We start from the raw sequence: 26376 nt of genomic DNA on the forward strand, positions 1-26376 counted from the left end.
CTGAATTCCTTTAGCTCTGTCTTCTGAAAATACCTGAGTGCTGATTTAGTTTTTGAAGCCTAGCTGCTTCAGGGTCTTTTTCATATCAGCTTGTTGGCTTATGTCTTTGATAGGGTTTTGGCAGATTGCAGACAGCAACCTTCCTTTCCTGTTCTGTTTAGTTAGCTTAGGCCCCGTCTTTGCTCAGTCTATCTTTCTATCTGTGTGTTTTTTCATCTTGCTTCACCGTCATTATATGTTGGGGGCTGCCTTTTATTTTGGGGTCTGCTCTGGGGCAGTTTAGATTTCCTTTTCTGTCTTTAGGCTATTTAGTGCTCCGGCTGTGATCGAGGGGTCTAGGGCATCGTAGGAACCCCCCACGGCTACTGCTAGTTGTGTTGATAGGTTCATGGGTCTGCAATCTGATAGTTGCCAACTTCTCTGGTGTTCTGGACGTAGCTTCTATTTTTGTGTCTGCCTCCTACGGTGACTCAATCATAACAGTCCGGTATCTGACGACCTCTTCCAGATGTGCTGTGCCTGATATCCTCCGCAAGATGTCCGGATCCTATGCTTCCCTGCCCGATGTCCGGAGCCTGCCGATCGCTGCCAGTGGTCCAGAGCCTGATGACTGCGGCCTGATGTCCGGAGCTGATGTCCGCAGCCTGATGTCCGGAGCCTGTCGATCACTGCCAGATGTCCGGAGTCTGATGCCGGTGTGCTGATGCTCTATCTGAGATCCGAGTCCTGATGTCCTGCCTGGTGTCCTAATGCCCAGTCCATGTTCCTGATGCCTAGTCCATGTTCCTGATGCCCAGTTCGTGTTCCTAATGCCCAGTCTGTGTTCCTGATGCCCAGTCCGTATTCCTGGTGTCCTGATGTCCGTGTTCCTGGTGTCCAATCCGTGTTCCTGATGTCCGTGTTCCTGATGTCCTGATGTCCGTGTTCCTGATGTCCAGTCCATGTTCCTGATGCCCTGCCTATGTCCCGATGTTCCGCCAATGCCCTGAGGTCCACCCAGTGATGACATCCTTCTGGGATCGGTGTCTGATGTTCTCCTGCTGAGCCTGAGGCCTGAGAGAGAGGCCGTCCTAGTATGTCCGTGCCAGAGGATCCTGGACTGCATCAACCCGTGATGACTCCTGCCATCGTCTGATGTCTGACCTGGGTGTGTGTCTGATGTTCTCCTGCTGAGCCAGTGCTATGCCTGAGGCATGAGAGATAGGCCATTCCGATATGCCCATGCCATATGACCCTGGACTGCATCAACTCGTGATGACCCCTGCCATCGTCTGAAGTCTGTTTGAGGTTGGTGTCTGGTGTTCTCCTGCTGAGCCTGTGCTACGCCTGAGGCCTGAGAGAGGCCTCCCTAGTATGCACGTGCCAGACTATCCTGGACTGCATCAACCCGTGATGTCCTCCTGCCTTCGTCTGTTATCCTGAAATGTGTACCCTTCCCTGATGTGCAGAATCAGGAGCCTGGCATTATGTTTCATGTTTGTACTTTGTTCTTGTTCAAGTAAACTTTATGTCTATACCTGAAGTTGTGCAGTGTCATGTCGTTCTGCCTCCTCGTCCACACGCTCAGCTGCCACAGACCCCGGTCAGTACCCTACCCTAATCCGGGTAGGCCCGTGTCCCCTCTGTGGTCCAGTGGGTCCACATTCCGTCCCCACCTGGGACGCTCGCCCCACGTCGGCGTGGTCGATCAACATGGAGGCGCCGGCTCGGCCGCGTTCATGGTCGCAGTCGTGACAATATCAACTTAATCTTGCTTAACTTTTCACAATACCAGTAATTTTGACCAAGGGTGTCCAAACTTTTATTTGCTACTGTACATTCGCTAAATCGGAATTATCAACAGATGACCTTGAATCCATTAATTCCCAAATGGATAAACATGTGGATACCTGGATTAATAACATTCAGCAGACTCAAGGTACTAAATCCACACGAGACCCCAAAGAACTGCAGGTGAATAACGCATATCGTTGAAGAAAACAACAAACACTTGAAAATATGATTGGTCATTATCTTCTGCTACGTTATTGAGCAAAATTCCGGAAACGTCTTCGTCTGCAAGGTTTTTGCATGATCTCTGACCTGTAAAAAAAACATTTCCATGATCAATCCTTACCTAATTTGTTTCCAACAGAATCAGAACAGAAAGCAATAAACATCTTGGAAGAATTAGCTCATGATCATAACACAGAGGAAGGAGGTGAGATTCCATCTAGTATTGCACCTAGATAAAAAAAAGTCCCCCTCCATCTACCTGTCCTAATATGGAGTTATTTGTTCAGTTGGTCACTGCAGACTTTGAGAAAATTCCTCATACAATTAACACTAGGACTACCAGACTAGTCACCCCCCCCAGAACTACCACATGGAGTCATTTTGACTCCTGGCTTGTTTTTGTTTATTTTTTTAGTTTCTTGCTCCTGGTATTGTTGTAACTTTAATTTTATAGAATGGTATAGAATGCAAAATAGCAAGAAATCCATCAGGCTTTAGCCCACTTTTTCTAGCCATATTAGAAATTAACAAAACTGCAGGCCGTATTCTACAGAAATGTGAACACAACCCCCATCTGTGGACGTCGGGCCCTCAGACCATCCTCATGGAGTCGGTTTCTAACTGTTTGTGCAGACACATGCACATTTGTGGCCTGCTGGAGGTCATTTTGCAGGGTTCTGGTCGTGCTCCTCCTGTTCCTCCTTGCACAAAGGCGGAGATAGCGGTCCTGCTGCTGGGTTGTTGACCATTAACAGCCCCCTCCACATATCCTGGTGTACTGGCCTGTCTCCTGGTAGCGCCTCCAGCCTCTAGACACTACGCTGACAGACACAACAAACCTTGCCACAGCTCACATTGATGTGCCATCCTGGATGAGCTGCACTACCTCAGCCACTTATGTGGGTTGTAGAGTCCGTCTCATGCTACCATGAGTGTGAAAGCACAACCAACATTCAAAAGTGACCCAAACATCAGCCAGAAAGCATTGGTACTGAGATGTGGTCTGTGGTCCCCACCTGCAGAACCACTCCTTTATTCAGGGTGTCTTGATAATTGCCAATAATTTCCATCTGCTGTCTATATCATTTGCACAACAGCATGTGAAATTGATTGTCAATCAGTGTTGCTTCCTAAGTGGACAGTTTGATTTCACAGAAGTTTGACTTACTTGGAGTTATATTCTGTTGTTTAAGTGTTCCCTTTATTTTTTTGACCAGTGTATATATCAGTGTATATACGGGCAGTAGCATAGTTATTACATTTATACAAATATTACATACATGTATATATTTATTTCACCTTATATACCGTATTTTGCGGATTATAAAACGCTCCTGATTATAAAACGCACCCCAAATTTTGAGGAGAAAAAATAGGAAAAAAACTTTTTTTTTAATAAAATGGTGGTGCTTCTTATAATCCATCCGTACTATTGCTTACCGGGGGGAGCTGGCTGCGGTGAAGCAGGGTCCCAGGGTCACTGCTGGAAGAGGCAAGAGTGGAGCATTACTGCAGGCCACAGGCTGAGATGAGGAGGTGTTTGGATGTGCGGCGCGTCGCTGCGGGTGTTTAGCTCCTTCACACCAGATTTTGCTTCAATTTAATGTTTTTGTTATAAAATCAGAAAATTTGAAACTAAATGTGAGTTTTTAATGTGAGATATGAACAACGGATGCTTCTGATTAGGATAATTTATTGTGAATTCATCCCAAAATTCTCTGTCGTGCATCCGCCCTTTTTGCGCTGCACCTAGCGCACAAAAATGCAGCACAGTGCGTTTGGCGCACATGGGCGCAGCGCAAAAAGGGCGGATGCACGGGCAAAAGTGGACCAGCGCACGACCAGCGTACCCAACGCTAAGTATAGGGTATGCTGATCGCATGCAGCTGACAGGAGGGGGCATGGCCAGGGGCGGAGCTTAGCGGCGGCCCTGCGCAGCGCCCAGTAACGCTAGTGTGAAACTAGCCTAAGTGTCCAAGAAAAAATATGCAACTCCAGGTAGAGAAAAGTGAATCCATGTGGCAGAAATGACCAGAGTACATATTAGAGATTTGAAAGCTAAAGTATAAGAAAGATATATAAAAGAAAAAGTGTTGCTACATTACCTTAAGTAGTGGCGGTACCCCATCGCGCGTTTCGCATTTGCTTTTTCAAAGGGAGTGTGTTTTTTAATATAATCAGGTAAAATTACCTTTGGGTATCTCTTATACAGGGTGCCGCTACCTCCTGGACTAGCGCGTCCGCCCCAACGTGCGTTTCAGCTCCTTTCTCAAGGGGCCTGCTACCAACCATGTGCATCCATTATTTATATCTCCCAGCCACAGCGTGGTATACCACGCGACCGGAAGTGACACTCACCACCCGGATGTGACGTGTCGCATCCGGGTGATAAGCGTTACTTCCAGTCACGCGGACCAGAAGTGACCACGGTTATCTGATTATATTTGCGGAGTATTATTGTAATTATGGGTATGAGGGTTATTGCCAAGCAAGCGGCATTGTTTTATGGTGGACATCTAGATCATAATCTGTGATGTGGCCTACATACCTTGCGATATAGTTATGGCTATATTAATATTTGTAGTAGTTTATTATTAGGGCTTTTTCAGTTCTGCCCCTTGTAGCTGCAATATATTGCTGGCAGTCCCTGTATCTATCCGTTTTCGTGGTAGCTGTCTCTTCCTGGATTTGCGCGTTAATTATGAATTAATTAATGAGTGACTGTGAGCAATGAGTGTGTCTGTAGTCTCCTACTTCCCCAGTTTTGGCAGTATGGTTTTAATGAATTTGTTTCAATAAAAATTCTATTTTTACACACACAAATAATTGCCTTGTGATCATCCTTTTTCCTATGGTTCTATGAGGTACCGGCAGACGCGGAGGGTCCTCTTCAGTCCTCTTCCATGCACTTCCACATTGTGTGAATATGTCATCGTTCCCGAGGGAATCCCTTTCAGGACTCCTAGCTAGGGATTCCCATGATCAAGAAGACTCTCCACACAGGTAGGGACCTTGGCAAAGGGGAGAGAAGCGATTTTTCTTTTTTCAATTCAAATTAGCCATGTGGAGCGCTGCAAGGAGGAGAGCAGAGAAGAGGAGAGCAGCCCTGCAGGTGGTGGCAGAGTGAGGGTTGAGGTCAGTAGCGTAGCTACGGGGGGGGCAGAGGGGGCAGCTACGGGCCCCTGAGAAGGCGGTGGGGGGCCCCGGTGCGGGCCCCCTACCTCACAGCCAGCAACGTCGTCCTGAGCTATTCTGTGCACACAGGACCTGTGATGAGGTCACAGGAGGGGCGGAGTCAGGGGTCACATGATCAGGGGCTTCAGTGTATGCAGGACTCTGCTGTGCTGGTTGTCATGGTGCTGGATGAGGTAAAGTTTATGTGTGGGGTCAGGAGGGGTTTACAGTGTGGATGTAGCAGAGCCGTGTGTGTATGAGGTGTACAGAGCGGAGCCCTGTGTGTAGAAGGTGTACGAAGCAGAGATATGCATGTATGAGGTATACGGAGGAGCGGAGCTGCGTGTGTAAGTTGTGAGCGGAGCCATGTGTGTGTACAAGGTGTACAGAGCGGAGCCATGTGTGTGTACAAGGTGTACAGAGCGGAGCCATGTGTGTGTACAAGGTGTACGGAGCGGAGCCGTGTGTGTGTACAGGGTGTACAGAGCGGAGCCATGTGTGTGTACAAGGTGTACGGAGCGGAGCCGTGTGTGTGTACAGGGTGTACGGAGCGGAGCCGTGTGTGTGTAGGGGGTGTACGGAGCGGAGCCATGTGTGCAAGGTGTACGGAGCAGAGCCGTGTGTACGAGGTGTATGGAGCGGAGCCGCGTGTGTACGGGGTGTGTGGAGCGGAGCTGCGTGTGTACAAGGTGTACAGAGAGGAGTCAGGTGTGCACAAGGTGTACGGAGCAGAGCCAGGTGTGTACAAGGTGTACGGAGCGGAGCCGCGTGTGTACAGCGTGTACGGAGCAGAGCTGCATGTGTACAAGGTGTACAGAGCAGAGCTGCGTGTGTACAAGGTGCACAGCTGCATGTGTACAAGGTGAACGGAGCAGAGCTGCGTATGTACAAGGTGCATGGAGCACAGCTTTGTGTGTACAAGGTGCACGGAGCAGAGCTGCGTGTGTACAAGGTGTACGGAGCGGAGCCATGTGTGTATAGGGGGTGCGGAGCGGAAATGTGTGTGTATAGGGGGTATCAGGTGCAGTAATAGGGACACATAGGGCAGCAGCGGCTCAGCATTGGGGTATCAGGTGCAGTAATAGAGACACACGGCAGCAGCGGCTCAGTATTGGGGTATCAGGTGCAGTAATAGGGACACATACGGCAGCAGCAGCTCAGCATTGGGGTATCAGGTGCAGTAATAGGGACACATACGGCAGCAGCGACTCAGTATTGGGGTATCAGGTGCAGTAATAGGGACACATACGGCAACAACGGCTCAGTATTGGGGTATCAGGTGCAGTAATAGTGACACATACGGCAGCAGCGGCTCAGTATTGGGGTATCAGGTGGAGTAATAGGGACACATAAGGCATCAGCAGCTCATCATTGGGGTATCAGCAGGATGAGGGGTTTGTGCAGGTTGGGGATAGATGGTGATGGGGCTGGAATATTAGAAGTGAAAGGTGTCGTTGTTGTATTCTCTGTAGCAGAGTCTTGGCTGGAGAAGTTGTCATGTAGGTCTGGGCCAGATGGAAAAGACGTGAAAAGTGAATGATTCCATCACAAAGATCATCAACGATAAGACACCAACTAAAACTGTGCAGTAATCGCATATGTTTTGTAGGACTGGTATTTACCACTGACCATATGGTGGTAATAAGAATATTGGTCTTTATATAGGGATTATTATCAGTACAGTGCAGTCATCTCCTACATCCACTATTAGGGGGCGTCACCTAGTTGTAATCAAAGATACCTAGTTAGGGGCCCACTCAGAAGTTTCGCCCCCCCCGAACCAAAACCCTAGCTATGCCTCTGGCTGAGGTGATGATATCAGATCAGCGGCCAGTGTCAGTGCTGTGCTGCCGCTGTGGGGGAGGAGAGGAGGAGACAGACACAGACTGACTGTCACTCACTGTGCCTGTGGTGCCGGCTGGCCGGTGGCTGCAGTGCAGCCGCAGGTCAGTGTGATGTGTCTGTCTGTGTCTGAGTCACTCACTTGTGCCCTGCCCCTGCCCATATGCTGCAGCAGCTCAGGAATGTGCGGAGTGCAGACACTGGACAGTGTGGAATGGATGGATCCTCTTGGTCTGGCCTGCGCTGCCTGCTCCAGGTAAGAGTACTAACAGAGCTGAGCAGGACTGAGGGACTGGGACCGAGGCGCAGGCATGATTCTGGGGGGCTCCTGGGGTGGGGGAGAAGTTGAACTGAACATGGCAGGCATGATTTTGGGGGGCTCCGTCCTGGGGGAGAACTGAAGCATGATGGCCCCTGGCTGCTCATAAATGGGGGGGGCCCTGGCCTGGGGAGAAGGGAAGCATGGCCTTGGCTGCTCATGAATGGGGGGCCCCTGGGGAGAAACATGGCTGCTCATGAAAGGGGGGGCCCCTGGCCTGGGGAGAAGCATGGCCTGGCTGCTCATGAATGGGGGGGCCTGGCCTGGGAAGAACTTGAAGCATGGCCTGGCTGCTCATGAATGGGGGGGCCCCTGGCCTGGGGAGAAGCATGGCCTGGCTGCTCATGAATGGGGGGCCCTGGCCTGGGGAGAAGCATGGCCTTGGCTGCTCATGAATGGGGTGCCCCTGGGGGAGATGCTTGGCTGCTCATGAATGGGGCGGCTCATGAGGGGGAAGAAGAAAGATGATTCGGGCGGCCCACATAGGGGGAAAAGCAGCATAAACTGGGGGGGCCACATGGGGAGAAGCAGCATAAACTGGGGGGGCCACATAGGGAGAGAATTACTATGCCAAAAGTAGACCGCATATGGGGGAGAGCATTATGAAACAAAGGGAAATGGGGGTGCCTATATATATTACCTGGAGGCTGTCGGGCTATATATGTTATATAGAGGCTATGCTGGGCTGTATATATTACCTGGAGGCTGTTTTGGGCTGTATATATTACTTGAAGGCTATGCTAGACTGTATCTATTACCTTAAAGCTATGCTGGACTGTATATATTACCTGGAGTGGAGGCTATGCTGGGCTGTATATATCACCTGGAGGCTGTGGTGGGCTGTATATTTTACCTGAAGTCTGTGCTGGGCTGTATATATTACCTGGAGGCTGTGGTGGGCTGTATATATTACCTGAAGGCTGTGCTGGGCTGTATATATTAACTGGAGGCTGTGGTGGGCTGTATATATTACCTGGAGTCTGTGCTGGGCGCTGTATATATTACCTGAAGGCTGTTTCTGGACTGTAAATATTAACTGGAGGCTGTGCTGGGCTGTATATATTACCTGAAGGCTGTTGCTGGACTGTATATATTAACTGGAGGCTATGCTGGGCTGTATATGTTATTTGGATGCTGTTCTGGGCTGTATATATTAACTGAAGGCTATGCTGGGCTGTATACCATATTTTATTTTGACATCACGAAACAATCACTGACCTCAAGGAGACAAGTGCGGCAGCCGGCAAAGGCGCTCAATCAGTGAAATCCTAGGTGCATTGCTCCCTGGGAAATACGAATATGCAAATAAAGTCCATAAAGCCTCATTTAAGAGTCTCAAACACGGGACTAGCCAGATCTTCCTCCAGGGAAGGACCCAGCCAAGGAGTGGCTCCTTTCGGAAACCACCATTACCACCATATTAAGTGGCCCTTTAAGTCAATATCCAGCTCTTTACGAGTTTACAGATATGACAAGGGAAATACCAAGGCCAGGTATCCATCCACAGACAGCTGTTTCGGGGTGTTGCCCCTCATCAGTGTGTAGTAGGATTCTGGCTAGGTGGGAGCAATGCGTAGTAGACCAACATCATGAAACAATGACTGACCTCAGGGAGACCAGTCAAAGAAAACACTGCGGCAGCCGGAAAAGGCGCTCAATCAGTGAAATCCTAGGTGCATTGCTCCCTGGGAAATACGAATATGCAAATAGAGTCCATGGAGCCTCATTTAAGAGTCTCAAACACGGGACTGGCCAGAACTTCTTCCAGGGAAGGACCCAGCCAAGGAGTGGCTCCTTTCGGAAACCACCATTACCACCATATTAAGTGGCCCTTTAAGTCAACATCCAGCTCTTTACGAGTTTACAGATATGGGAAAGGGAAATACCAAGGCCAGGTATCCATCCACAGACAGCTGTTTCGGGGTGTTGACCCTCATCAGTGTGGAGTAGGATTCTGGCTATGTGGGAGCAATGCCTAGTAGACCAACAACACGAAACAATGACTGACCTCAGGGAGACCAGTCAAAGAAAACACTGCGGCAGCCGGCAAAGGCGCTCAATCAGTGAAATCCTAGGTGCATTGCTCCTTGGGAAATACGAATATGCAAATAGAGCCCATGGAGCCTCATTTAAGAGTCTCAAACACGGGACTGGCCAGAACTTCTTCCAGGGAAGGACCCAGCCAAGGAGTGGCTCCTTTCGGAAACCACCATTACCACCATATTAAGTGGCCCTTTAAGTCAATATCCAGCTCTTTACGAGTTTACAGATATGACAAGGGAAATACGAAGGCCAGGTATCTATCCACAGACAGCTGTTTCGAGGTGTTGCCCCTCATCAGTGTGGAGTAGGATTCTGGCTAGGTGGGAGCAATGCCTAGTAGACCAACATCACTCTTAAATGAGGCTCCACGGACTTTATTTGCATATTCGTATTTCCCAGGGAGCATTGTACTTAGGATTTCACTGATTGAGCGCCTTTGCCGGCTGCCGCAGTGTTTTCTTTGACTGGTCTCCCTGAGGTCAGTGATTGTTTCGTGATGATGGCAACATTCAATGTTGAAGGTATAAACTCACCTAAAAATCTTAGTCAAATCTTCACACTAGTAAAAAAAAATAAATCACACTTAGTTTTCTTGCAAATGACCCATTACAAAAATTTACACATCCCAGACCTCTCCCATTCAATATACTCTGTGTGGTTTAATAGTGCCACTACGTCTGCCTCCAAAGGTCTAATCATAGCAATACGAAAGGGACTTCCATTTAACCTAAAGGATAGCCTCTCTGATCCAGATGGTAGGTACATATTTGTTAAAGGATATATGGCCAACACATTAGTCACACTTTGCAATTTGTACACCCCCAATCAGGGACAGACCACGTGGATTTCTAAAACATTAGAAACTATGACATTCTTCAAAGTAGGACTACTGATTTTAGGGGGAGACCTAAATATTTCTCTGAATCCTAATTTTGATACCTCCACAGGACACCCTGTTCACTCTCAGAAAACCTTGGGAAGTTTACAAAGAAAACTTCAATCTCATAGCTTAACTGACCCTTGGCAACTCTTTAATGCCTCTACAAAGGATTACACTTTTTTTTTTCTCCAGTTCACAATTCTTATCCTAGACTTGATTATCTATTCATACAAAATCAAAATCTCAGACTTATAAAAGCCACCCAAATAGGTTCAATCACTATTTTAGATCATGTACCTATTTTCCCTGAGATAACTATAGACACTCTACCTCTCCCAACCCCAACATGGAGACTAAATGAATCTATAATTGATAATGCCAAACATGCTGAAGCACTGACTGACAAGATGAGTCCTTTTTCTCACAACAACATAAATTCCGGAAAGTTAACACCAATTATCCGGGAAACCCACAAAGCAGTAATAAGGGGGAGCTAATTGCCCTGGGTGCCCATGTAAAGAAGGTACGTGAAAAACAGATATGCTCCATTTTACATCAAATTAATGCACTGGAAGACATCCACAAATGATCAAAGCTCAAAATGTTCAATCTGAACTCTCAGACCTGAAAAACTTAAGGACATTTTAAATCTGGAATCAGCAAGACTTTATCAGCTCTGTAAACTAAAATGTTACATGCACAGTAATAAGGGCAGAATACTCACCTCCTTACTCCTAAAAAAGATGTGGACAAATATTACATAAAACAAATACAAATGAGCAAATAGCAATTAGCGATCAAACAGAAGAGATAGCAGAAGCTTTTATACGGTATTATCACAAGCTTTATAATATAGAAACCCAGAATAACATGAAAGAGGTAGTGGAAGCATCAGAGAAAATAAACAACTTCCTTGATTCTCTAACCTTACCACAGATCAATTCCAGTGATTATACTAAACTAACATCGAATGTCACTACTCAAGAAATTCTAGATACATTGAAGACAATACCAAATGGGAAAACACCAAGCACTGATGGTCTTCCAACCATATTTTATAAAAAATTCTCCAAAACTCTTAACTCCCCACTTGGTGGAGTTATTCAATGCATTCCTTTCTGGCCAACCACCACCGAAACAGGCAGTAGAAGCCTTTATTACAGTAAATCCAAAAGAGGGTAAAGACACCAAACAATATGAAATTGTGGGCAAAACTCCTTGCTAGAAGGATAGGCTTGGTTCTCCCGAATTTGATTCATCCTGACCAATCTGGCTTCGTGAAAGGGAGAGAAGGGAAAGATAATTCTACAAGAATTTTACAATCTATATCATATGCCCTAAAAACTAGTACTAAGCTCACACTTCTATCGACTGATGCTGAAAAAGTCCTTGATAGAATAAGTTGGAGTTTTATGGCAAGTACTTTATTGAAATTTGATTTTTCTCCCATCCTAGTAGATGCTATAATGACTCTCTACTGCCATCCTACAGCCAGGGTCAGGGTGAATGGAACCTACTCACGTACTCTAGAAATACACAATGGCACCAGACAGGATTACCCCCTTTCTCTTTTTATTTTAGTTATGGAAAGGCTTATCCAAAAAATCAGACAGGGCCAAACCATTCAAGGGCTTAGAATTGAACATTTAGAGATCAAGACGGCAGCTTTCGCGGATGACTATTGTTATTAATAACCAACCCTTTACAAGGTTTTCCCAGACTAATGGAATTCTTTTTGGAATTTGGTGAATGATCCAACTTTAAGATAAATTTAGGCAAATCCAAAGCACTAAATAAATCTGCCCCCAAAGTGATATCTCCATGGTTAAAGATATAAACCCTTTAAGTGGCCCTCTGGACAAATCAAATATCTAGGAGTGCACATCTCTAATAACCCTTAAACTTTATTCCACAAAAACTTTTCACTTCTGATCGAGACTATAAAAAACTTATGACCTACCAAGTATCTCATTGATGGGGAGAGTGAATATAGTCAAGTCATTCATACTACCAAAATGTATCTATGTAATGAATATGATTCCTATAAAACATTCCAAACTCCTTTCTTTTTTGCAAACAAGTTATTTCAAACTACATATGGAAATGCCAAAAAGCTAGACTTGCTCACAAAATACTCACCCTCTCCCAAAAATTAGGAGGCTTAGAACTTCCAGACCTCACGTATTACCACAAGATGATTCATATGGCTGGATAGCTGAAACTAATACACTTTTATAGGATTGGCGAGCGCAGACATCTGGAACTAGTCCTATTGGGCAGAGACGCTAGTAGAGCACCAAGCCTAACCAACTTGGATGAAACAACACGACCCTAAAAATTAAAAGAGACATAATCCGGAAATTATCACCATCTTCCTCTTTCACCGAGATGGCTCCCATAAGCTCTATTCCTTATCTACTAAATCCTAACTACATAGACATATATGATCTATGGTCGTCTCCACCAAACCTTCCTATCTCCCACCTAAGAGCTAACAAAATGCTGTGTATTATCCTTTGGCCAAAATAGGCCAAGAAACACCCCACAAACTTCTTGCAATACCGACATGTAAAGTATATTTTAGACCAATTCCATCTAAAAGCTGAAATCGCAAAAGACTGGACATGGCTAGATTTCCTAACAAAACTTCAGTTTCCTATCACCAAAATTATCTCAAAATTATATAATAGCATTTCCTCCACAACTACTCAATTTAAACCTCTATTCTTGATCTCCTGGGAAAAGGAACTTAACACCGAGTTATCTAGTAAAGATACCCAGAACATTCTTAATAATTCACATGGATTTTCCAGATGTACACTATTGCAGGAAAACACCTATAAAATAATTTCTCGATGGTACAGGACTTCAGAATACTTGCCCCACCTAGGGTTGTCGGAATCTAATCTATGTTAGAGGTGTAAAACCCATAAAGGAAATTTGGCACACATATTTTGGTTCTGTCCCGAATTGAAAAAATTCTGGACAGATATTAATAAGATGCTGAAGTCATTAGGCATCCTGACTTCGGACCTGACAGCCCTGGAGGAGCTTTTGTACATTGTTCAATGATGGCGCTCTTTGAAATGTCAAAGAGGGATTGCTAGGTAATGTTTATCCCACTCCAGCTGTCTGACATTCTCATGATGCTCCTCCATAGTACATGAGTAACTCAATATATCATCCAGGTAATCTACCGCAAATCTACCAACCAGTGAGCAAAAAATATAATTTATGAAATTTTCAAAGACTGCCGGAGCATTGGTTATAGGAATGGCATCACCAATGTTCAATATGACCCTCAGGTGTATTGAATGCGTCTTCCATTCATCACCATGGCGTATACATATAAGGTTATATGCTTCTCTCACACTGAGTTTGTAAAATCATTTCTCTCCAGATAATTGGTTATACAGGTCAGGTATAAGGGGTGAAGGACAGGGATTGTGCTCCGTGATTTTATTACTCTCTCTAAGATCCAAGCACGGACGCACGGTGACTGGAGAGGTGGACGCCGGATATGAGCCTCAGCCGGACTCTGGAAGGGGTTAAATAAAGGAGATTTCTGCATTTTATCTCCTGGTATGGAGTCGATAGCACAATCATATGCCGCCATATAGCAGCCGTCCGGTAACTGGTGATAATTCCCTCATGTGTGGGGTCTATTTGTCTCCAGAGAAATCACACGTTACATTCCACACACAACACTGTGTAGAAAAGGCGGCGCGGGGGAATTGTGCCAGTAGTGAGGGGAATAATGGCGGGAAGGTCACTGACTGAGGAGAAGTCTCCATGTCTGCACTCCGGAGATCATGTGACCACTGACTCCTCCCCTCCTGTGACCTCATCACAGGTCCTGTGCGCACAGAGCAGCCATATATGTGGAGTGCGGCTCTGCGGGTGGAGGTAGGTGCCGGAGGCTCCATTATTCTCTATGTGGAGTGCGGCTCTGCGGGTGGAGGTCGGTGCCGGAGGCTCCATTATTCTCTATGTGGAGTGCGGCTCTGCGGGTGGAGGTCGGTGCTGGAGGCTCCATTATTCTCTATGTGGAGTGCGGCTCTGCGGGTGGAGGTAAGTGCTGGAGGCTCCATTATTCTCTATGTGGAGCGCGGCTCTGCGGGTGGAGGTCGGTGCTGGAGGCTCCATTATTCTCTATGTGGAGTGTGGCTCTGCGGGTGGAGGTCGGTGCCGGAGGCTCCATTATTCTCTATGTGGAGTGCGGCTCTGCGGGTGGAGGTCGGTGCTGGAGGCTCCATTATTCTCTATGTGGAGTGCGGCTCTGCGGGTGGAGGTCGGTGCTGGAGGCTCCATTATTCTCTATGTGGAGTGCGGCTCTGCGGGTGGAGGTCAGTGCTGGAGATTCCATTATTCTCTATGTGGAGTGCGGCTCTGCGGGTGGAGGTCGGTGCAGGAGGCTCCATTATTCTCTATGTGGAGTGTGGCTCTGCGGGTGGAGGTCGGTGCCGGAGGCTCCATTATTCTCTATGTGGAGTGTGGCTCTGCGGGTGGAGGTCGGTGCTGGAGGCTCCATTATTCTCTATGTGGAGTGTGGCTCTGCGGGTGGAGGTCGGTGCCGGAGGCTCCATTATTCTCTATGTGGAGTGCGGCTCTGCGGGTGGAGGTCGGTGCTGGAGCCTCCATTTTTCTCTATGTGGAGTGCGGCTCTGCGGGTGGAGGTAAGTGCTGGAGGCTCCATTATTCTCTATGTGGAGTGCGGCTCTGCGGGTGGAGGTCGGTGCTGGAGACTCCATTATTCTCTATTTGGAGTGCGGCTCTGCAAGTGGAGGTCAGTGCTGGAGGCTCCATTATTCTCTATGTGGAGTGCGGCTCTGCGGGTGGAGGTCAGTGCTGGAGGCTCCATTATTCTCTATGTGGAGTGCGGCTCTGCGGGTGGAGGTCGGTGCCGGAGGCTCCATTATTCTCTATGTGGAGTGCGGCTCTGCGGGTGGAGGTAAGTGCTGGAGGCTCCATTACTGAGTGGAGGGGGGACATTAACCCCTTCAGCACTGAGACGCTTGGTGTTTTCGCTGCCACTTTAGGGTATGTGCACACGTTGCGGATTTGGCCCTGCGGATCCGCAGCAGTTTTCCATGTAGTGTACAGTACCATGTAAACCTATGGAAAACAAAAACCGCTGTGCACATGCTGCAGAAAATTCCACGCAGAAACACAGCGGTTTATTTTCTGCAGCATGTCAATTCTTTGTGCGGAATCCACACCTTTTTTACACCTCTTCCATTATAGGAATCCGCAGATGTAAAAACGCAGGCGAAATCCGCACAAAATGTACACAAAATCCAAACATACGATCAACTATGGAAGACAGGAAGGGAGGAAACGGATTGTTCTCATAGTACAGGGCCCCTTTCTTGGCCGCCACAGTGTATTGCCCCCATTATTCCCCTTATGCAGTATATATGATGCCCCCCTCACAGTGTATTGCCCCCATTATGTCCCTTATGCAGTATATATGATGCCCCCACAGAGTGTAATGCCCCCATTATTCCCCTTATGCAGTATATATGATGCCCCCACAAAGTGTAATGCCCCCATTATGCCCCTTATGCAGTATATATGATGCCCCCACACAGTGTAATGCCTCCATTATGCCCCTTATGCAGTATATATGATGCCCCCACACAGTGTAATGCCCCCATTAGGTCCCTTATGCAGTATATATGATGCCCCCACACAGTGTAATGCCCCATTATGCCCCTTATGCAGTATATATGATGCCCCCACACAGTGTAATGCCCCCATTATGTCCCTTATGCAGTATATATGATGCCCCCCACACAGTATAATGCCTCATTATGCCCCTTATTCAGTATATATGATGCCCCCCACACAGTGTAATGCCCCCATTATGCCCCTTATGCAGTATATATGATGCCCCCACACAGTGTAATGCCCCCATTATGCCCCTTATGCAGTATATATGATGCCCCCACACAGTGTAATGCCCCCATTATGCCCCTTATGCAGTATATATGATGCCCCCACACAGTGTAATGCCCCTTATTCAGTATATATGATGCCCCCATTTTGCCCCTTATGCAGTATATATGATACCCCCCCACAGTATAATGCCCCCATTATGCCCCTTATTCAGTATATATGATGCCCCCATTATGCCCCTTATGCAGTATATATGATGCCCCCATTATGCCCTTTATGCAGTATATATGATTCCCCCATTATGCCCCTTATGCAGTATATATGATGCCCCCATTATGCCCCTTATGCAGTATATATGATTCCCCCACACAGTGTAATGCCCCCATTATGCCCCTTATGCAGTATATATGATGCCCCCCAACAGTGTAATGCCCCCATTATGCCCCTTATGCAGTATATATGATGCCCCCCACACAGTGTAATGCCCCCATTATGCCCCTTATGCAGTATATATGATGCCCCCACACAGTGTAATGCCCCCATTATGCCCCTTATGCAGTATATATGATGCCCCCCATACAGTGTAATGCCCCCATTATGCCCCTTATGCAGTATATATGATGCCCCCACACAGTGTAATGCCCCCATTATGCCCCTTATGCAGCATATATGATGCCCCCCACACAGTGTAATGTCCCCATTATGCCCCCATTATGCAGTATATATGATGCCCCCACACAGTGTAATGCCCCCATTATGCCCCTTATACAGTATATATGATGTCCCCACACCGTGTAATGCCCCCATTATCCCCCTTATGCAGTATATATGATGCCCCCCACACAGTGTAATGCCCCCATTATGCCCCTTATGCAGTATATATGATGCCCCCCATACAGTGTAATGCCCCCATTATGCCCCTTATGCAGTATATATGATGCCCCCACACAGTGTAATGCCCCCATTATGCCCCTTATGCAGCATATATGATGCCCCCCACACAGTGTAATGCCCCCATTATGCCCCCATTATGCAGTATATATGATGCCCCCACACAGTGTAATGCCCCCATTATGCCCCTTATGCAGTATATATGATGTTCCCACACAGTGTAATGCCCCCATTATGCCCCTTATGCAGCATATATGATGCCCCCCACACAGTATAATGCATCCATAATGTTCCTGTACGCAGGTGACCGGATACAACACACAGACAAGCCAGAGTAACAATATAATTATTTCCCTGATAATGCGAATTGTGACCATTATGGTAACAGTGAATAATGCAAAACAGGGTGATTATGAGGTGAAATATATAATATCAGATATACAATGAGTTCTCCGGCTCTCACTGTAATAGCAGCCTCTAACCAAATGTTACTTTCCTACTGACAAGGGTGATTTTTCTGACACATACAGTTGACAACACTGTCTCTTCTGTGAACACAGGCCACAGCGGGGTCTCCATCTCTTCCCATTAGGCCATAAGTCCTTCTAAAATAGTCTATCAAGGCTCGCTGGGCCGCCTTCACTTCAGTTTTCACCTTGTCTGTTGTACTACCCTGTACCAACACCTGTACTGACGTCAGTGCTGGAAGCAATGGCCGGGCTCACTCACACCTCCTGCTCTTTACTGCAGGCATATACTACTGAGCAGAATCTACTCACAGATCACTGGCACATCCGTCTCTTGTACCAGAAGTAATAAGAGCTGGGACTCTGCTCTTGCCTAGCGTAGTCAGCACTCTGAGTCTTGTCCGGTGCAGGTCAGGTTCTCAGGCCTTGACAGGCATAGTCTGGACTCCGGGTCTTGACCGGTGCAGGTCAGGTTCTCGGGCCTTGGCTGGCATAGTCTGGACTTTGGGACCTGTTTGGTGCCGCCTGGGTTCTGCCACCACAACCAGCTGCCTCGGGCACTTTACCATGGCCTGATACCTCAGATTCTTCACTGGCACTCCGTTTTTTTACTTGGCGCCAGATCTGTTCTGGCTTTAAGAATATTGCCTATATAATAACGGTAAACTGCTTCATCAAGGTCACCTGACCTGATGTACCATCTAGGCTCTTTCTTCCTGAAACTCTCCCTCTTCCCATTGCTTCCATAGGGTCCAGTCTGGACGGCAGATGGCAGTCTTTTTGTACAACTGCTGCACAGCCCGGAGAAATTTGTTCTTCTTATGTAACATCTTTTTACACCCCTTATGCAGTATATATGATGCCCCTCAAACAGTAAAAAGTTTCCACAGTACTGGCATGTCTCACACAAAAGATATTTCCACAGTATCTCTATGCCCCCACAGATAGTATAATCTTCTCACAGTACCACCATCCCACCACAGAGTATAATCTTCTCACAGTACCACCATCCCACCACAGAGTATAATCTTCTCACAATACCGCCATTCTCTCCACACAGTATAATGTTTCCATAGTACCATCATCCCACCACACACAGTATAATGTTCCCACAGTACCGCCATCCCCTACATAGTATAATGTTACCACAATAGCAGCTTGCCATACACAGAGGATAATGTTTCCTCAGGACTGCCATCCCCCTCACACACAGAATAATGTTCTCACAGCACTGCCTTCCCCACTTTCTAATGTTCCCATAGTACCGCCCAGTTGTGAGTTCATTTTCCCTTCACCATTGAGGTCTGATGAACTCCCTCTTCTGGTGAAGGAAGGTAGTGAGGCTGATTACCAAGCACCTGAGCTGGATGATGATGACTGGGTGACGAGAATTGCTGACTGGATATAAGGCAGCCGACGCCCTTCTGCCTGGCTGGTGATTTCTCTGAGGGATTCTAGGAGACCAGTCTGATTCCTGCTCCTCAAAAGCTAAGTTTTCTGCTCTGCTTTTTGCACTTGTGTTTTGGTTTTGTTTTGCCTTGTTTTTCTGGATTTCTGCCATTCCCTGCTGGGGTGAGCTGAATTCCTTTTTGCTCTGTCTTCAGAAAATACCTGAGTACTGATATAGTCTTTTTGAAGCCTAGCGTCTTCAGGGCTTTTTTCCCTATCAGTCTGTTGGCTCTTGTTTTGATAGGATTTTGGCGGATTGCAGACAGCAGCTTTTCTGTCCTGTCCTATTTAGTTAGCTTGGGCCCCATCATTTGCTCAGCCTATCTTTCTATCTGTGTGAGTGTTTTTTCATCTTGCTTCACCGTCATTATTTGTTGGGGGCTGCCTATTGCTTTGGGGTCTGCTCTGGGGCAGTTTAGATTTCCCTTTCTGTCTTTAGGCTATTTAGTTCTCTGGCTGTGATCGAGGGGTCTAGGGCACCGTAGGAACCCCCCACGGCTACTGCTAGTTGTTGTTGATAGGTTCAGGGGTCTGCAATCCGATAGCTGCCAACTTCTCTGGTTTTCTGGACTTAGCTAGTATTTCTGTTTTTGCCTCCTACGGTGACTCATTCATAACACCGCCCCCTACATGCACAATGGTACCATCCTCCCCACCGACAAACTCACAGCTAATTAACAAATACTCAGTTAGCCTCATTCTTGGTGCTGATTCTAATGACCCCAGGATCTATGAGATATTTACCATACGATAGTTGGATAGGCAGAGTGTATCATCCATAATGGTAGCCCACATGGTTGCTATGATGCCCATGAATTGAGAGGACTAGTGGGGTTTGTTATTGGTCACCCTCTCCTTCCCATCATAAGAATTTCAGATATATCCACATTCCCATGATGGTGAATAGAATAGTGAATCAGGGAGTCGAAATCTCTTGATCCACCAGTGTAAGTCTGAGACTCTGTGCACTACTAGCACAATGGTGTCACTACATCACACCTGTAGTATGGAGCCTCAGTACTCACACTGCACAGACTGGAGCAGCGCACCTTGGGAACAGGGTTGGGTGAGTAGTGTGTGTTTTTTAAATATTAGGAATTGTGGGGGCTTAATATTAAGAGAAGAGCTGCTGGGACTCTCATACTGAATTTGTGGCTGGTAGGGGTCATTATACTGAGTAAGGGGTTGTGGTGGACTGTAAATGCCTCCATACTGACTGGGGTTCCTTATTTTCTGTAGAAGCTTGTGGTGGCCATAATACTGTGTGAGGTGCAGTAGGGGCCGTCACACTGTGTGCGGTCTGTGGGGGCCATCATACTGTGTGGGAGCTTTCATTTTGAGCTACATGGGCACACAGAACAAATTCCTTGTGATGAGTCAGATGGGGATAAATAAGTGAGAAATACAGACCTTTGGTTTAGCTGGTTTCAGTCCTGAATTGATATGGTGTTGTGTGCCAGAAGGGAGACATCAGATAGTACGTTCTGAAGGAAAGCAAAGATAAAATGGCAGTGAGAATCTGGATTACCAGCAAAGAGAATAGTGGAAGCAAAGAACAGGGTGAGGTCCTTATCTCAGATTTGCTGGACTATTTGGCTTATAACAAAAGTTATGTACCTCCACATGTAACCAGAATGTTCCTGACTGCATAATGCAGAAGAAGCATTCATAAAGTATAGTGCCTCCTATCTGACGTGTAAACTTCTCATCAAGTTCTTGTTAAGTAAAGGAAAGTTTATTTTTGAACTTTTGGTGTCCCTCATACATCTCCATACCATCTGGTCCTGGCCTGCTAAGTACAACAGCAGCATGCGGTCTGCAGAGTCAGGAGATATGACTTCACCAAATATAAATATATATATATATATATATATATATATATATATATATATATATATATATATATATATAGTAGTGTGGCTAAGGTTCACATAGTCGATGGGAGTTATGTGTCGCAGTGATGGCTTGTCTGTGATGTAGCCTGGAGTGTTTCTCTGGTGCATGAAAGCACTAAGAGGTTCGTTTGTTGCACCTGGGTCTGGGCTGTGGGTAACTATGAGAGACAGGCAGGTCTGCCTACTGACATACCTCACCTCTGGATGTGGTTACAGCCTATATAATGGAGGCTGTTGTTTGGCACATTGTCTGTGTGTTGGGAGGGAGAAGGCCTCCTGTGTGTTTGGCTCCAGACCGAGCCTGAAGTACTGGACATAATTCCATCCTGTATGCCCACAGACTTGGCAGAGCAGAGCCCTGCTAGGGACATTTATACTTTGTTTTGCCTGATCTAAAGGCTGTTTATTTTCTGTTTGTGCTTCTGGGGTTTATAAATCAACAAACCCACATGAACGTTTAAAGGAACGGTCCAACCCCTACAATATATATATATTTATTTTATCCTTTGGGGGTCCAATTCCAGCTATTGCTGTGATATCTATCTACACCGTGTATAGGATAATAGAATATAATAAAATTGTTTTGGACGTAACTTTAAGTTAAATTGCACAGTGACCCTATTTTCCATATAGTGAAAGATATTTCTTGTTACTAAAACTGTGATTTTTTTTTTTCACATTAAACCTTTTTAAACCTTTTTTTAAACAACTCTGATCAGTGCGATCATACAACATACAAGCCTCTGATGGCTCCGGTGATGCCCTGTACTACTGTAGTGCCGTGTATCATCACTGCCTGTCAGTGTAATACTAACGGCCCCATATACATGAGATAAGTGTTGGCTGAACGGTCATTTGGCAGACGGCTATCTCTCCCGACTCCCCCATACACACACATATTCCAGCTTTCCTGTGGTCTGTATGAGAGTCGCCTCCAGACTCCTCTAGAGGAGGATTATCTACAGGAAGAACAAACGGATTATCCTCTGAAATTCAGGATGCCAGATCCTTCTCTGCCCTGACATCATCTGTCAGGAGGCTCTGAAATACATTATACAGTTGCCCAAACCCCCCGAAATCAGTGATTTCATCTAACTTTAGTCTAATATGTACTAATAATCATTTTATTCAACTCCTGCACTGACGATCCATCTTGCATGTATTCACTCTGTTCTATGTCAACAAGCATTTTGTACTGGTAATCATTTTATTCAACTCCTTTGCTATAATTAATCTGTTACATTGTTCTCAGTACTTACTGTTGTATATCCATGGGTGGGGGGTCACTGTAGATGTTATATTGGGAGAGGTGCTATAGCATAGAGATGGAATCCGGACTAGCATCTTTGATTATCTTTTCCACACCAGAATGTGTTGAGCAGCTGTTGCTAATTTATAACAAACAGCTCCCACAATCCCTCTCTCTTGTCCCTGTATTGGGGCCTATAAATTTAGAAACATTCTGTGAGGTGCACACATTCAGCAGAGCATCGCATTAGCCAACCATCAAGCAACAGCAGTTATTCCATGGCAGTTAGTCAGGACAGGAGTCAGGTAACCCAGACTTGGCTCTCCCCTTTAACCATGTGCTTTATTTCTATCCTCCTGTGTTCCCTTTCCATCCACATTCCCCGCCCATCCCTCTCCATCACGACTCATACACATCAGCCCTTCTATACTTCCCTCGTCCCTTTTACAGCTCCCATGCACTTCTCACCTTCCTGAAAAACCTCAGTCCATCTTGCCCAAATACACCGCAGAAAAAAAGTCTTACAATTCCAATAACTACTTGCTCTTTATCTACCTACTCCTACTAATTTTGAGAGACATCTCCCCAACCCTGGTCCACTATATCCCAACCTCAACCCCTACCCTACCTCATATTGAAACCATACTAATCTTATTAATTTTACTTGAAGTCCCTCATCTCCGATATGTAACGATCTTCCTTTCCTGCACAATTATTTTCTGAACAACTCTCTGAATCTGTTGGCTCTCACTGAAACCTGAATCCAGGATTCTGACATGGTCTCCCCTGCTGCCATTTCCCATGGTGGCTTACAATTCTTCCATTCCCCGAGACCCACAAACAGACGTGGTGGTGGAGTCGGCATAGTCCTGTCCTGACAATGCACTTTCCAGGTCATCCCCCCAGTTCCATCTCATTCTTTTCTTTTGAGGTCCACACCATCAGGCTCTTCCGTCCTCTCTCCCTCAGAGTAGCGGTCATATACCGGCCCCCAGGCTCACTCACCCACCTCCTTGACCATTTCTCAGCCTGGCTGCCACACTTCATGTCCTCAGACCTACCAACCCTTATCCTGGAAGGCTACAACATTCCCATTAACAGCCCACTTCCACATCTGCATCCCAGCTTCTATCACTAACCACTTTTCTAGGCGTCTCACAGCTCTCAACCTCTGATACACAAAAGGATGGTAACACCCTTGACCTGGTCTTTGTCCAGCTCTGTTCAATCTCCTACCTAAATAACTCACCGCTTCCCCTTTCTGACCACAATATTCTCTCCTTCTTGCTTACAAATCCTCACCCACCCCAGCTCACTCCTACCTACCACACATTCAGAAATCTGCAAGCCATTAACCCTCATACACTTTCAGACTCCCTACACTCCTCACTGTCCCCAATCTTCTCTTTTTCCTGTCCTGATGTGGCTGTTCATCACCACAATAACACTCTCAAAAGCATCCTTGACCAAGTAGCGCCCCTCACCCTCATAACCTCCAACCACAGAGTAAAGGTACTGTCACACTAAGCAATGCACCAGCGATCCCGACCAGTGATATGACGCGGTCAGGATCGCTGGTGCATCGCTAAGTGGTCGCTAGTGAGCTGCCACACAGGCAGATCTCACCAGCGACATAGCAGGGGTCGGGGGTCGCTACTTACCTGCCAGATGCGGCGATCCTGACGTCCTCCCGCCCGCGTCCACGCGTCGCTCGTCGGCGCCATAAGAAGCTGACGACGAGAAACGGTCCAGGACGTTCTCGTGCGATCAGCGATGAGCAGCGGGGGAGTCGGTCGGAGGTAAGTATCAGACATAGTGATATCGCTAGCAATATAGCTGCTATGTCTCAAAACCAGTGACGTTACAGCGATATTGCTAGCGATATCGCTTAGTGTGACATGCCCTTAAAACAGCCCTGGCTCACATCGCAAACTCGACTTCTCCAGCGATGCTGTAGGAGTGCTGAATGCTTATGGAGGAAAACCTACACCAGAAGACTTCATACACTGCAAATTTATGTTAAGAACCTATAACTCTGCCCTGCACCTCACCAAACAGACCTACTTCACCACCCTGATCTCCTCACTATCCAACAACCCCAAGAAACTTTTTGACACCTTTCACTCCCTTCTCAGGCTAAAAGCACAAGCCCCTATCACTGTCATTTGTGCTGATGACCTGGCCTCCCACTTTATAGAGAAAATAGATAACATCCGTCAGGAAATCCACTCCCAACCACCAAGTGCTGTGACTCCCATCCCTCCATGCGTTTTCCCTGACTCACTCTCCACATTTGATCCCATCACAGAAGACGCTTTCAGACTCCTCTCGTCGAACTACATGCTCTACCGACCCCATTCCATCTGATATCCTCCATTCTCTCTCTCCAGTCATCACAACTCACCTAACTACAATCTTTAATCTCTCCCTCTCCTGGCATTTTCCCATCCTCCTTCAAACACTCTATCGTTACTCCAATATTAAAGAAACCCACACCTATCCTGCACAAACAACTACAGACCAGTCTCAAATCTCCCCTTCATCTCTAAACTCTTGGAGCGCCTAGTCTACTCCCGCCTTACCCGTTACATCTGCACTCACTCCCTTCTAGACCCTTCACAGTCTGGCTTCTGCCCCCTACATTCGACTGAAACTGCACTCATCAAAGTTACCAATGACCTTCTGACAACAAAATGTAACGGTGACCACTCTCTGCTCATTCTTCTCGACCTTTCTGCAGCTTTCAACACTGTCAACCACTGTCTCCTACTCTTTAGGCTCCAGTCACTAGGCATTAAGGACACTGCTCTCTCCTGGTTCTCTTCCTATCTTTCTGACCGCTCCTTCAGTGTTTTTTTCGCTGGCTCCACTTCATCTCCTCTTCCTCTCGCTGTCAGGGTCTTCAGGGCTCAGTCCTTGGTCCCCTTCTCTTCTCTCTCTACATGGCCCCAATTGGACAGGCCATCAGCATATTTGGCTTTCAGTACCATCTTTATGCTGATGACACACAATTATACACGTAATCCCCTGACCTTACCACCGCTGTTCTACAAAACGCCAGTGACTGTCTGTCCACAGTCTCCAACATCATGTCCGCTCTCTATCTGAAACACAACCTCTCCAAAACTGAACTTCTTCTGCTCCCGCTGTCTACTATCGTCCCTAAATCTGACATTTCCCTCTCTGTGGGTGGCACCAAAATAACACCCCGTCAGTAGGCGCGCTGTCTGGGTGTTATGTTTGACACCAATCTCTCCTTCACCTCTCATGGAAACAACAAAAACCCTCACTATCGCCTTGATCCACTCACACCTGGACTACTGCAATGCTCTATTAATTGGCCTCCCCGTTACTCGACTATCCCCTCTCCAGTCCATACTTAATGCAGCGGCCAGGATCGTCCATCTGGGTAATCGGTACTCGGACGCATCTTCTCTTTGCCAATCCTTACATTGGCAGCCCATTCATTATAGGATCCAATTGAAAGTACTTGTTCTCACCCACAAAAATGCGGCACTCTCATACATCACCTCCCTCATTTCTGTCTATCGGCCTAACCGACCTCTGCGCTCGGCAAGCGACTTTCGACTAACCTCTGCACTAATGAGTACCTCCCACTCCCGTCTCCAAGACTTTTCCCGTGTTGCGCCAATGCTGTGGACTGCTCTACCCCAAGAAATTAGGACTATCCACAATTTGCATTGTTTTAGGCCATCCCTCAAAACACATTTGTTCAGAGCGGTTTATCACGTTCACTAATCAAAATCATTCTATGTGTAAGTGTGTGTGTGTGTAGCCCATTCACTGTCTCCATCCATCCCTCACTCCCTCAAGATGGCTGGACCATCATTGTAAATACACACCTGTACTTTGCATCTCCCTTACCTCATTGTAGATTGTAAGCTCTCACGAGCAGGGTCGTCTTATTTTGCTTTAATTATTGTATTGTTAACGTTGTTACTTATGACTTGTGTTTTAAAACTGTTAAACTGTAAAGCGCTGCGGAATATGTTGGCGCTATATAAAGATTATTATTATTGTTATTATTATGGGAGCGTTAAGGCTAAGTGCACACGTAGCAGAAAATTTCTGCTCAAAAACCTGACTCCCTTCCCAGAAACCGCATCTTTTTTGTCGTTTTTGAGCGTTTTTTGCACATTTTTTCCGGCGCGTTTTCAAAACGCATTGAACAAGCCAGAAACGTAGAAAAATCAGCAAAATTAATGAGCATGCTGCGTTTTGTATCGCGATGCGTTTTTTCGCAGTAAAAAACA

General features: G+C 46.6%; 1 protein-coding gene and 1 long non-coding RNA gene across 2 annotated transcripts in view; both read right to left on the minus strand.

Moving 5' to 3' along the window:
* The window catches only part of LOC141059269 (uncharacterized), a 1095346-nt gene that overhangs the window by 590008 nt on the left and 478962 nt on the right, over positions 1 to 26376 (minus strand). The gene's annotated exons all lie outside the window — the stretch shown is intronic.
* LOC141059272 (uncharacterized) lies at positions 1798 to 5244 on the minus strand. The gene is made up of 3 exons (XR_012222407.1): positions 4814 to 5244; positions 3436 to 3478; positions 1798 to 2082 (listed from the first exon to the last, which is right to left on the minus strand). It is a non-coding gene; the product is annotated as an uncharacterized lncRNA (long non-coding RNA).

This window comes from Dendrobates tinctorius, unplaced genomic scaffold (genome assembly GCF_039654945.1).
Source record: "Dendrobates tinctorius isolate UK_male_01 unplaced genomic scaffold, ASM3965494v1 ptg000226l, whole genome shotgun sequence".
In the NCBI taxonomy this organism is placed as follows: domain Eukaryota; kingdom Metazoa; phylum Chordata; class Amphibia; order Anura; family Dendrobatidae; genus Dendrobates; species Dendrobates tinctorius.